The sequence below is a fragment of the Durio zibethinus genome, chromosome 13 (assembly GCF_047325235.1).
Source record: "Durio zibethinus cultivar Kanyao isolate XHJ-2024 chromosome 13, ASM4732523v1, whole genome shotgun sequence".
Classification (NCBI taxonomy): Eukaryota; Viridiplantae; Streptophyta; class Magnoliopsida; order Malvales; family Malvaceae; genus Durio; species Durio zibethinus.
Genome location: NC_143174.1, coordinates 10,530,663 through 10,542,809, shown reverse-complemented (window position 1 = coordinate 10,542,809; position 12,147 = coordinate 10,530,663). Strand labels below are relative to the sequence as shown.

Below are 12,147 nucleotides of genomic sequence, written 5' to 3'. Positions count from 1 at the left end.
ATTTGGTTCATTCAAAAGAATTTCATTACCTAAAAGGGATAAAATGGGTGTATACTTTTTCATCCAGACTCACAAATGAGACATAAAATTTTCTTTAAAGCATGAATCTTATGAAAATTAAATAGGTTTGGCACTTTTTTTAGCATCTAAATGTGGCATTTTAATAGATGTCAAGGTTAGCTATGGTAGATTCAAAGTTTTATAAGGTCATTTAGGGATAAGGAAAGAAGGCTCAAATTCTGAAAATCAATTCCTTTTTATGTATCTTAAACTTTTGGAACCTTCATATCTTTGGACTCTTAAAAGGGGTTTAGGTTACCTTTGGTCAGTATCAAGAATGACTTTGAAGCTTTCCAAATTCGCTCTATACTACTTTTTCGTAGGGTTTCACCTAAGAGCCATATTCATCTTTCTTTTTTTGTTTTTTTTTTATTTTTTTTATTTTCTTTTTTTCTCTTTTTTTCTCTTTTTTTTATTATTACATAATGCACTCAAGAATTCAAACTTATCCAAAATGGGTTAAAGGTCTAAGCAAATAATTAGGGAATAAAAAAAGACCAAAAAAAGTTCACCGGTTTTGTGGCCATTCCTCAAAGAAAAAATTTTCAATTTTAAACATCCCTACTTGATCAAATATGGACTTTTATTGAGATGTAACTTAGGCTAAGGTGCAGGGTTATCAAAGAAATGGATAAATAAGCCTAAAATAAGTGCTTGGGGGTGATTTAAACCAAGGATTATTTTTTCACTTGAATGATTCATATGAGGGCATTTGCCATTTCATTTTCCCATGCCTTTTATTCAATCATTTCTCATTTTTTTTGTTTTCCCCCTTTTTTTTTATTTTTCCTATTCTTCTTTTTTTTATTTTTTTTATTTTTCCACCATTTTTTCTTTTTTTTTCTTTCGTTCATTTCTTTCCCTTTCTTTTCTTTCTTTCACCTTCTTTTTCTTTTCCTTTGAATGGATTCAAAACTTTAAAAATCTTTTATCGAACATTTGCTTTCAACATATTGGGTTCCTCTTTGGATATTACCATACTTAAACCTCTAGATGTATCCTTTTTTTGTTTTTTTTACCCTCTAATCTGGAGGGTGATCCTAGGTTAATGTTCATTTTAAAAGAATTTTCGTTAGACTCAAAGAAGTAGCAAAGGATAAATTTTTATATTTGTGAAAGAATGATGAAAAATAACCATTTATTATCTCAAGAATAAGTCATTCAAATTTGAAAACTTAAAAAAAAAAAATTTGTTTGAAGGAAGGTTTTTTTTTTTTTTGTTTTGCTTTTTGAACTCTATGGTTTCCTTTCATTGGTTTTTTAATGAATTTGTTGAGGCCTTTTTGTTTTTTGATTTATTTAACTGCCTCAGGTGCATATGTCATAACTAAATTTTTTTTCCTTTTTTTTATTTTTCCTTTATTTATTTATTTCTTTTCTTTTTTTTCTTCGCATGCCCCCCACCACCATTCAAGAAAGATATCATGCTTTGACAAACCACCCCTAGCGAAGGTAAATGTGAGAAAAAAGATTATGTGGAATGGATTTGTTTACAGTGTCAAGGAATCCATGTTACTCCACAACAAGGTTTGATCATAATTCAGGTTGTCTTAATGGCAACAAAGTTTTTTCTTTTGGCTAATGTGCCCCAAGATATTGATCAAGGACAATTTTTAGGGTAGATGAATGAAATGCTACTATGTTTGGGGTTCATTTAAAGGATTTAGGTGGCTTTGATTTTTGGAAAAGTGTAGCCTTAACATTTATCAAATTACCACATCTAATTCTTTTTTAAAAAATGCCATGTTTTTCTGGTCATCTTGGAATCCAATTTTTTTATTTTTTTGGAATTGGTTTTCTCATTATTCATTGCCTAAGAAAAAAAATCACCACTTTTGATATCACAATATTATCAAGGAAAGGAAAGGTTTACGAATTCAAATTCAAGTCTCTTAAAGGATTATGGCTAATGAGTGAAGTCAATTGAGTGATTTGAAAAAGGGAGAGCAAGTAAGGATTGTCAATTCTTTGAAACTCTTTCCATCTTTAGTTGCAAAAGAAGGTTTTTTTTTTATTTTCTCTCTATTTTTCTTCTTTTTTTTATTTTTTTCATTTTTAATGCATCTTTTTCTCTCTTTTGACTTTGAAAATTAATTATGTGAGGCTTTTTATTTAAATTCAATAATTTTTTTTCATTATTTTTTCTTCCAAGAAAAATCTTAAAAACACAAAATTTAAAAGAAATTAAAAACCTTAAATGACAGCATTTACAAATTCATTAGACAATGTAATGCATCATAACTGAAATTTAAAGTCTATTCATTTAGTGCAAACATTCAAACCCCTACCAATAGTTTTCTCAAAGATTATACAACCTTAAAAGATTGCCTTATCCTTAAAATTTTGATCATGCACTCTCCCATTATTCAACTTATCATAGCCACTAATCCTGACTAAATAGAATTAATCTACATTGCTCCATGAGTTTCAAAGTCAAAATACCATTCTTGATGAGATCATCAATCTTTTCCTTCAATTGTTTGCATTTTTCTGTCGAATGTTTGATTGCCCCCATGAGATAAGCACATCTACCATTGGGATCATAGTTTCTTGCTAATGGATTTGAAACCATTTTCATCGATTCTAGCATGAGGTATTGGTTTTTGACAAGCAAAAGTAAGAGATTAGGAATAGGAATGGGCAACTTTCCATTATCATTTTTCAGCCCACTTTGGTTTATCACTAGTTTAGTAGTAACTTTAGGTGTCAATCCAAGAGTAAAAATAGTACTACCAATAGTCGTTTAAGGATTTTCTTGTAAGCGAGTTTGATAAAGATAAGAACTTTGGGAAGCACTATTTATAAGTGGGTGAGAATTATAGGGATTGCATTGGGTGAGGCCTTTTAATAACTTCATTTCATGTGTTACCATTTGCACATCTATTTTCTTTAAAACAAACATGATAAGAGTTCAAGTGCAAGTTTGGACTTAAGGTAATTGGTAAGGGTTGTTTGAAATCTGATGACTTTATCTTAGAAATCAAACCTCTGAGTTCAGCCATTTGTGAGGTCAAGTCATTCATTCTTTTTATGACCTTGTCTAAACTTTCATCATTGTTTGAACCATCAAATGCCTTTGTATGCTTAGGAAGAGTGCTAAACCTACTAAGAACTAGTTGATCTTGATCTAATTGAATTGAAAGTGATGAAGACCCTTGAAGAGCAACAATCTTAGCCTTTTCACCACCCTTAACCATTTTCACCAACTGGGCAATCTGTTGTTTCATTTCACAAAACTTGTGCCTAAATTTCTCTTGGTTCAACTCCAATGCACTATTTTCTTCCAATTGATCTCTCATTTTTGCCATTTTGATACCCGTCAAGACAAAAACTTTATTTCAAAAGGTTTAGATAAAAAGTCTATGGTATTATTCTTATGAGTGAATGCCTCCAAACAAATGTTAATATACATGACACACATAACATGATTATGAATACATGAATATGATGATGATGTAAAAAATGTCATGAAATGCAAAGATGCCTAAGAAATGGATTTTCATATACACAAGGTGCTAAATGATAAAGATTTCACCACCCATAAATGTGTATGAAAGAAATGTAATATCTTATTGCAAGGGTGGTGAGATACAAAATGTAATGCATGTTTTATGAGATCTTATTATTCATGGACCCACATGTATGGAAAATAATGACATACTTACACGAGTGATGGGATGTATACCTATGACTAATGACTAATGCAACATACTTGTGTGAAATGTATTGGTGTATTATATGTATAATACATGTCTACATGAAACGTAATGCATGTGTTGTGCTGACCTAATGAGGTTGACACTATTTAAGATATGTAATAAGGTGGGCTACCTATCAAGGTGTGCATGGGATGGAACTAATGAGGTTGACATTATTTAAGATATGTAATAAGGTGTGCTACATATCAAGATGTGCATGGGATGAAAGATATGTACCATCTATTAACATGTGCATGATATGGAATGCATGTACTATTTATTGATGTAGATGAGATGCAATGTATGTATTATCGATTAAGATGCGCATGAAATGGAATACATGTACTATTTATCAAGAGGAATGCATATACTATCTATCATGATGCATGAGATGAGATATATGTATTATTTATTAAAATACAAGAGATGGAATACATGTATTGTCTATTGAGATGCATGAGATGGGATGTATGTATTATCTTATTATTTTCAATCATGATAAAAATGTATGAAAGAATGAAATGCAAAACATGAAACAACATTCAAATTCAAAGCCTTTTTCTATAGAAAGAGGAAAATTTCAAAAAACACACATGAAATGCAATCACACAGAATGACTAGAATTCAAAAAATTTTTCTATTGCTTTTGTTTCTTTTGGTTTTTTTTTTTTTTTAAGAACAAGGAGCAATTCAGGAACACAAATAAAAAGCACACAAAATTGACTAAGATTTAAAGATTTTTTTTATTTTGGACTTTTATTATTAAACTAATAAACAAATAACTTAAGAAAAACCCTTCATTCTTTTTTTTTTTTTTTTGCCAATTTTGGACACAAATCAAATGAATCAAACTACATGAAAGAAGAAATTTTATTAGAAGTATTTCTTTTCTTTTCTTTTTTTCATTTTTTTAACACCAAGGATTGTTTTTCTTAATTAATGATTCTTTTCTTTTCCTTTTTATTAAAAGAATTAATACAAACTATCAAATTAATAGAAAACAAACAAAAAAAGTGAGAGGTGTTCTTTCGTGTGACTTATTCAAGGTAATTACTATAGAAAGGGTGTGGCATGGCTCTACCTAAGATTGGCTCCCTCAAGTTCATTATGTGCTGCGTCAGGAATTGACATATCTAAGGTTCTTAAATTGCTCTTCACATCATCATCCACTATAGACTAGTGTGGTACCCTGATCATCACCCATTACAAGTAATGAGTGAAAATGGTTTAATTTGAGTGGGAGTGTTTCACTAACCATTATAAAGGTTTACATCTCACAAGGGCGTAGCTACTTTATTTCATTTTAAATAGGTTAGAGCTTGAGTATAGAGCTTATGCATGAAATACAACGTGAATATGTGGGAAAGAACAAACAAAACTTTCACACTTTCCTAAACTACCCCTATCCTAAATGCGCTACAAATATTAAAAGCAAAATAAAGATCAACAATATATAATAAAATAATAAATGACATAATTAAAATATGCATAAAATGTAAAACATATTTTTTTTAATTTGATTTCTTTAGAATTTTTTTTTCACATATTTTTTTTCATTTTTCATTGTCATTTTTTAGGAAAATAGAAAAATTAAAAATTAAAAATTAAAACTTTTTTATTTTTTATTTTTTTTCAAAATTTGCACTTTTTAAGAAAAAAAAGAAAACTAAAATTAAAAAATTAAGATTAAACACCAATTAGGACCATTAAACCAAAATTAATGATAACATGTACACAATTTTGGTTTGACTCTTTAAATATCTCTCCAGTGGAGTTGCTAAGCTATCGTGATGTCTTGAGAGCCAAGAACAAGCTAACCTAAAGGCCAGATGAATGAGGAAATTTTGGAAAAGCAGAGGTTAAAAAATATTTTCAATAAAAACAAAACAAAATGAGTTGCCATCAATCTTTTTTACAGTGTGATTGGTCATTCAAAAATTTTTATCCTTTTAATAAAAATTTTAAAATGGGTTTAAAAAATTTTAGAAAAAGAACAAATTTACAGTTTGCAAAATCAAAATTGAGTTTAGAAGTCAATTATGCGTGGGAAAAGATTACACCCCAACAGCACCCGTTAAAAATGGTATTAATTAATTGCATATTATGCTTTCATTTTAATTAAAATGATCCTATTTACTTAATGTTTAAAATTAATTCATTTTCTTCTTTACTTTTTTTCTTTTTTTTCTTTTCTTTTTTTTTCTTTTTTTTTTTTTTAAACAAAAACAAATCAAACTTAAAAACAAAAGTTTTTTTATTTTGTAATCAAGATGAAAATATTTTAAATATCGAAATACTTTTTCTACTTTCCTATAATTAGGTAAAGCTTTAAAAATATTCCTAATTTAAAAGTTTTCAAGTTGCCGTATAAAATCAAGATAACATTTCTCATAAATAATAATTATCGCAAGTGTTCTCATAGTTAGGCAAGATTTCAATGATTATATTTACTTAAGATATTATCTTATTTTAAAACATTTTTCTTTGAAAAACAAGTTTTGAAAATAAATGCATAAGATGCATGCACATAATAACGTGTGATGAATGCATGACAATATAATATAGATGACAAAATATGAATGCATGATAATATAAAAATGCATGTGATTACAAGGTAAAATGAAATGCAAATACATGATTGATTTAAGGTTTGAGGGTTGGTTTTGGGGTTAGGGTTTTAGGGTTAAGATTAGGGTTTAGGTTTAGGTTTAGGGTTTAGAATTAGGGTTTGGGATTTAGGATTTGGATTTGAATTTTGGGATTTAGGGTTTAAGATTTGGATTTGTGATTTAAGGTTTAGATTTAGGGTTTAGGGTTTGGATTTGAGGTTTCATCAGAAATTTTTTTTTTTGGGTTTTATGGGAATGGACATGAAATATATGTAAAATTACAAAAATGCCATTAATGAATGCATGTACTAAATGCATGACCCAAAAATATAATTAAAAACTAAGATATTTTCTAACTTAATATCGCAAACATGTAATGCATGAAGATTTTAAACTAAAATGGATCAAACATAGAAAATTTTGAATTTTGGTTTAAATGTAAAACTTTGAATTTTTGTTTTAATGTCCTAACATCGTTCATCTTTAAACACAACCAAACAACATAAAAAATTCACCAAAAAAAACCATAAAAAAAACATTTTTTCAATGAAACATTTTGTTTAAGCATGTTGGAAAATTGCCAAACATCATAAAAACATTACATAAAACTTGGATCAAAGAACCAAACATCCACAAAACAAAAAGTATGATTCGGCTAACCCAAAGTCCACCATGGCCAAATCTTTCCATCATAGCATTTTCAATTCATTCAAGCCAAGCTTACCTCATTTACCTTCCAAATCATCATGCAAAATATTCATGTCATAAAGAAACTTCCATCAAACATAAAACAAACTAAAAATAACAAAGAAATTATGAATACTTGAAACATGAGCCAACACCATTAAAACTAACTTATAAACTAACATATAACAAATGAACAATCAACCAAGCATACATAGTAAAATAAACAAGGAAAACATTTAAAGGAAGAAGCCAAAAGGATGTTTGGCCATGGGAGGGGAGGTTGGCTGAATCTCCAACTTGGTTTTACAATGGTGGATTTTGTTGTTTTTTGCTTAGATTTCAACTTCAAACCAATTTTGAATTAGTTGGATGAAAATTGATTCAAGTTTTGTGCAAGAAAAATAAACTAAGACCTTTTGAAAAATAAAACAAGAAATGAATGAAATATGATGAAAAATGCAATGAAAAATGAATGGAGATGCTAGAAAATGCAAGGATAAATATGGAGATGAATACCTTCAAGCCAAGCACCAAAATTTTAAATTTCTCTTTTTTTTTCCTCACATTTTTCTTTTCTTTTTTTTTCTCTGTTTTTCATGTTTCTTCCTATGGTTTCATGCAGCAAAATTTTCCCCTCTTGAATGAAGAAGAAGCGAAAAATAAAATCTTATAAGATTGACCCTAAGATCAAAACCTATCTAATGACTCATATTTCTCCCTTATTTTCATTTCAATAAGCCAACTTTTACTATTGGATCCACCATCCTAATATGATCTAATGGTTCACATTATTCACTGCAAAAGTATGATTTTTATGGCCCCTAAATCACATAAAAAGACTATTTGTTCTTAGTGTAAAGTTTTCGATATTTAAGCAATTTTCTTAAAAATCAATGTTCTTGTGCTCATTTTTAGGAATTTAAAGCTTTAAAAATCATAAAATATTATGAAATTGAGATTTAAAAATTTTTGTGAAAATTTGACCTCATGAAGGTCAAATTACAAAAATACCCCTAAAGGTTATTTTGGTAATTTCATACCGTTTGGGGTATTGCTGTGATTCTGAATACACCAAAAGTCATCAAATATTATAAAATTATGATCTAAAAGGTTTTGTGGAAAACCGACCTAGAAAAGGTCAAATTACGAAAATACTTTTAAAATATATTTTAGTAATTTCACACTTTCTAAGGTATAACCAAAGTTTTCAAAATTCTAAAAATCATGAAATATTATAAAATCATAATTTGAAGCTTTCGTGAAATTTCAACCTTGATGAGGTTAAATTACGAAAATATCCCTAAGGGATAATTTCGCATCTTCCAATGTGTGATCTAGGATTTTAGTGTATTAAAAATCATCAAAAAAATATTTATTTATGATCTGAAAGATTTTATGAAAATTTGATTTTGAGAAAGTCAAATTATGAAAATACTTTTTATAATATTTTGGTAATTTTACATTTTTCGAAGTACAATCCAACTTTTTATTGCTTTAAAAATTACCAATTTCATTTTTATTGATTTTTAGTGCTGACCCAAGTTCTATCTATTTTTATCAAATTTGATCAATTTCGATTAAATTTGACTTATTTTGATTTTGTTTGATTATATTTGACCAAAATTAACTTTAGAATATTTGAGTTAAATTGATTCAAATTTTAATTTTAAAAGCTTGAAAAAATATTCGATTTAAACCAAGTTAAATTTTAAATGTTTAACAGATGGTCAAAATTTTGCTTAGATTAAATTAGGTGTTTACGTGCATAACTTTTAATATTGTATTATTCTAATTCATAATTGTTAGCATTTAAGTTTATAAATTATATACTAGCTTTTATGACCTTATTTATTAAATAATTATTTGTTTAGTATCAAACTTGATAGGTCTCGAAGAAAAGCGCAGATTATGTACTTGTATACGATAAAAAAATAACCAACAAAAAACCAAATAAAATTGACCAAAATTCATATATGATTAAACTTTTATTTGAAGGCAGAGAAAATATATCCTATAAATGAAAGTTACGTAAAGGGTTATTTATTCGACAAGGGTCTTTGGGATTATATGTGGATTTTTAAAAATTTAATTAACCAATTTGAGTATTTTGACAAGAGTTATATATGTAGTTTAATAATTAATATTTTTATTAACAAATATCTTTGGTTTGTGAAAATGTAAATGAGCAATTTAGGTATTCTGGGAAGAGCAATATATGTAGTTTAATTTTTTTAAAAGAATATTTGAAATTTATTAATTAATATTTTTCCTTGATAGTTTTGCTTATATAACTTACTGTCATTTGCTTAGTTACAATTTTTTACGTTACATTTTGTTATTTATTTATGCTTAACTTTTAATATTGTATGATTCTAATTTCTATTAATTTCTTCAATATTTCGTGATTATTAGCCATGAAGTATATAAATATTATATACTAATCTGCCTGTCCTTTTTTTTTTTTTGTTCAATTTTCTTTTTTGGAATGTTCTAAAATTATGTCATATTTTTTAAATATCTAAAACTCTTTTTTTTATTATTTTAAAATTGTTTTAATGATTTTTTTTACTTTTTTATATTAAGATTTATGAAACTTTAATTTAATTAAAAAATTTTAAAATTTAATATTAATATTTTAAAGTCAATTTTTTTTAAATTCCGTAAAAATCAATAAATAACAAACAATATAGACCGGAGGAAGTAACTTTTATTTGTTTCATTTATATTTAACAATTAATTTTTTTAACATCAAATTATATAGGTTCCGAAATGAAACACGAACCTATATACTTGCAACTAATAAAAATAACCAGCAAACAAAGAAACCAAATAAAAACTGAACAAAATCCACATGGGATTAAACTTAGAATTTGAAAGCTGAAAAACATATCAAAGTTTGATACAAGGATTTTTTACTTGATAAGTGTCTTTGGGATTATATGTGGTTTTTTAAAAGTTTAATTAATCAATTTGGGTATTTTGACAAGAACTATCTATATAGTTTAATAATTAATATTTTTATTAATGACTCTGGGTTTGAGAAAATCTAAATGGGCAATTTTGGTATTTTGGGAAGAGCAATATATGTAGTTTAATTTTCCTGAAATAATATATGTGGTTCAATAATTAGTATTTTCCTTAATAGTTTTATTTATATAACTATTGTCATTTGTTTACTTAGTTACAATTTGTAATCTTACATTGTGTTACTATTGCAATAGAATTTGCCCTTGCTACGCTAGGATTGACCCTACTTCGTCAACTTTTTTATTTGTAATATATTTTAATATTAAAATAATAAAAAATTAATATACATGAATATTTTCAATATTAAAAGTTAAAAAAATTAAATATTTAATATATTTATTATTTTATTAAATTTTCATGTCATGTTAGCATCATTGTTTTTCCTTTTTAATTATTTGATCAATTATACGATCCTTCAATTTTATCGTATATTATATTTTTTGTGAAATTGAAAAAATAAAAATAGTAAAAAATTATAATTTTTAAGTAAATAGTTTTTTATGTATTTTTATATTTTTATTTATATATGATATATTTTTAAGATTTTAATCTTTTATTTCTTGTAAATAATAAATGAAAAGCTTCATTCTTTTTATCTTTCCTTTCACCTCAAAAGAATACTGAAGGGAAGCATATAACCGAGTTCAATAATTCCTCATATAAAATTATTGACTATCAATTACAATCTTCAATTGGCAATTCTCTATTTCTCACGATAACTTTAATAGTATTTATTATTATTGATGATGATTAATTTATTAGTGATTATTGACTAATGCTATTAGTTTTTTTTTATAATTTTTTATGAAAAATAGATATTTAGAAAAAAAATATTGAAATAATTAAAAGAAAAAAAATAAAAAATCACTTATTTCTTTTTCTTTTTTGTAACATTTTATGAAAAAATTTCTAAAAAAATGAAAGAAAAACTGATAATGGGAAAATTAAAAAAAAAAACAATTTTTTCTTTCATTTTTTTCCTATATTTTTCTACTTTTTTTTAAGAAAAAAAAAAAAAAAAAACCTGTTTCAAAACTAAAAAATAATGGAATTTTGTGGGTGAATTTTTGTACTTAAACTCATAATAACTATGGCTCAAATTTATTCGACTTTTAAACTAGACTTAAAGGCCAGCAACCTCTTTTACTTTTCATTTTTTTTTCTCATTCATTTTTTTTTTCATCTTTATTTTTTTTTATTTTTCTAACTTCTTTTTTATTATTTATTTTTTCCCTTTCTCTTTCTAGCTTTGAGAGATTTTCTCTCTAAAAACCCAACATCACTGAAAACTAAAGCCACCCAGATGCCGGTGATGTTTCCTCATTATCACCATCTACTGTAGTCAACGATTGTCATTTCATATCCAAATTTCACTCCAACATTCCCTATCACCTCCTCTTTCTTTTTCTCTGATTAGTTTTTCCTAAAATTCCTTGATTTGTCTTAGATCTAAGCCCAAAACTGTCTACTTTAACCTCTAAAACCCCACTTCCGCCACTTCAAATGACCCAAAATTTTAGTATGTTTTTACCCTTTCCTTGCTTTCCCTTTCAACCATTTCAGATTTTGCAAAGCTCCCTCGCTGTCGATTGCCACCACTATTACCGTTGCTGGCAATGGTTTTCCTTGCTTGCTTTCTTCTATCTTCAATTCTAAAAATGTCCCATCAAAAACTTTTCAAACCCAAAACTCACCCATTATTTTGATTTCTTTTTAAAAACTTTTTATGACGTTTATTCTGTTGCTTCCGTTGGGATGATTTTGGATTTTGATTTGTAATTGTTTGTAAGATTGAAAATCTAGTAAAATTGGAGTTGTGTTTAAGCCTAAGGCAAAATAGGTGTATGCTTTTTTGTTTATGCTTCGAATTTGTGCAGAGATAAAAAGTCTCATTTTGTCTTCCTTTTTTTTTTCTAATGGATTATTGTGAGTTTATTTTATTGTTTAAAGTAGTATGAGTAGCTTAGGTTTTTTTAAATTAGGTCTGTTTATGAAATTTGGTGTGTTTAGTTAAGAAAAAAAAATTTCAAGTTGTATAATAGATTTAAAGGGGAGACCAAAGAAAG

General features: G+C 26.8%; 1 long non-coding RNA gene across 2 annotated transcripts in view; it reads right to left on the bottom strand.

Moving 5' to 3' along the window:
• LOC111302806 (uncharacterized) overlaps positions 1-12,147 on the bottom strand; it is a 40,086-nt gene that overhangs the window by 25,947 nt on the left and 1,992 nt on the right. The window contains exon 2 of one of the 2 annotated variants that reach the window (XR_016326443.1): positions 7,028-7,100. The exons of the other annotated variant lie outside the window; for it this stretch is intronic. This is a non-coding gene — a long non-coding RNA (uncharacterized LOC111302806). The remainder of the gene's footprint in view (positions 1-7,027; positions 7,101-12,147) is intronic. 2 annotated transcript variants of the gene reach the window in all.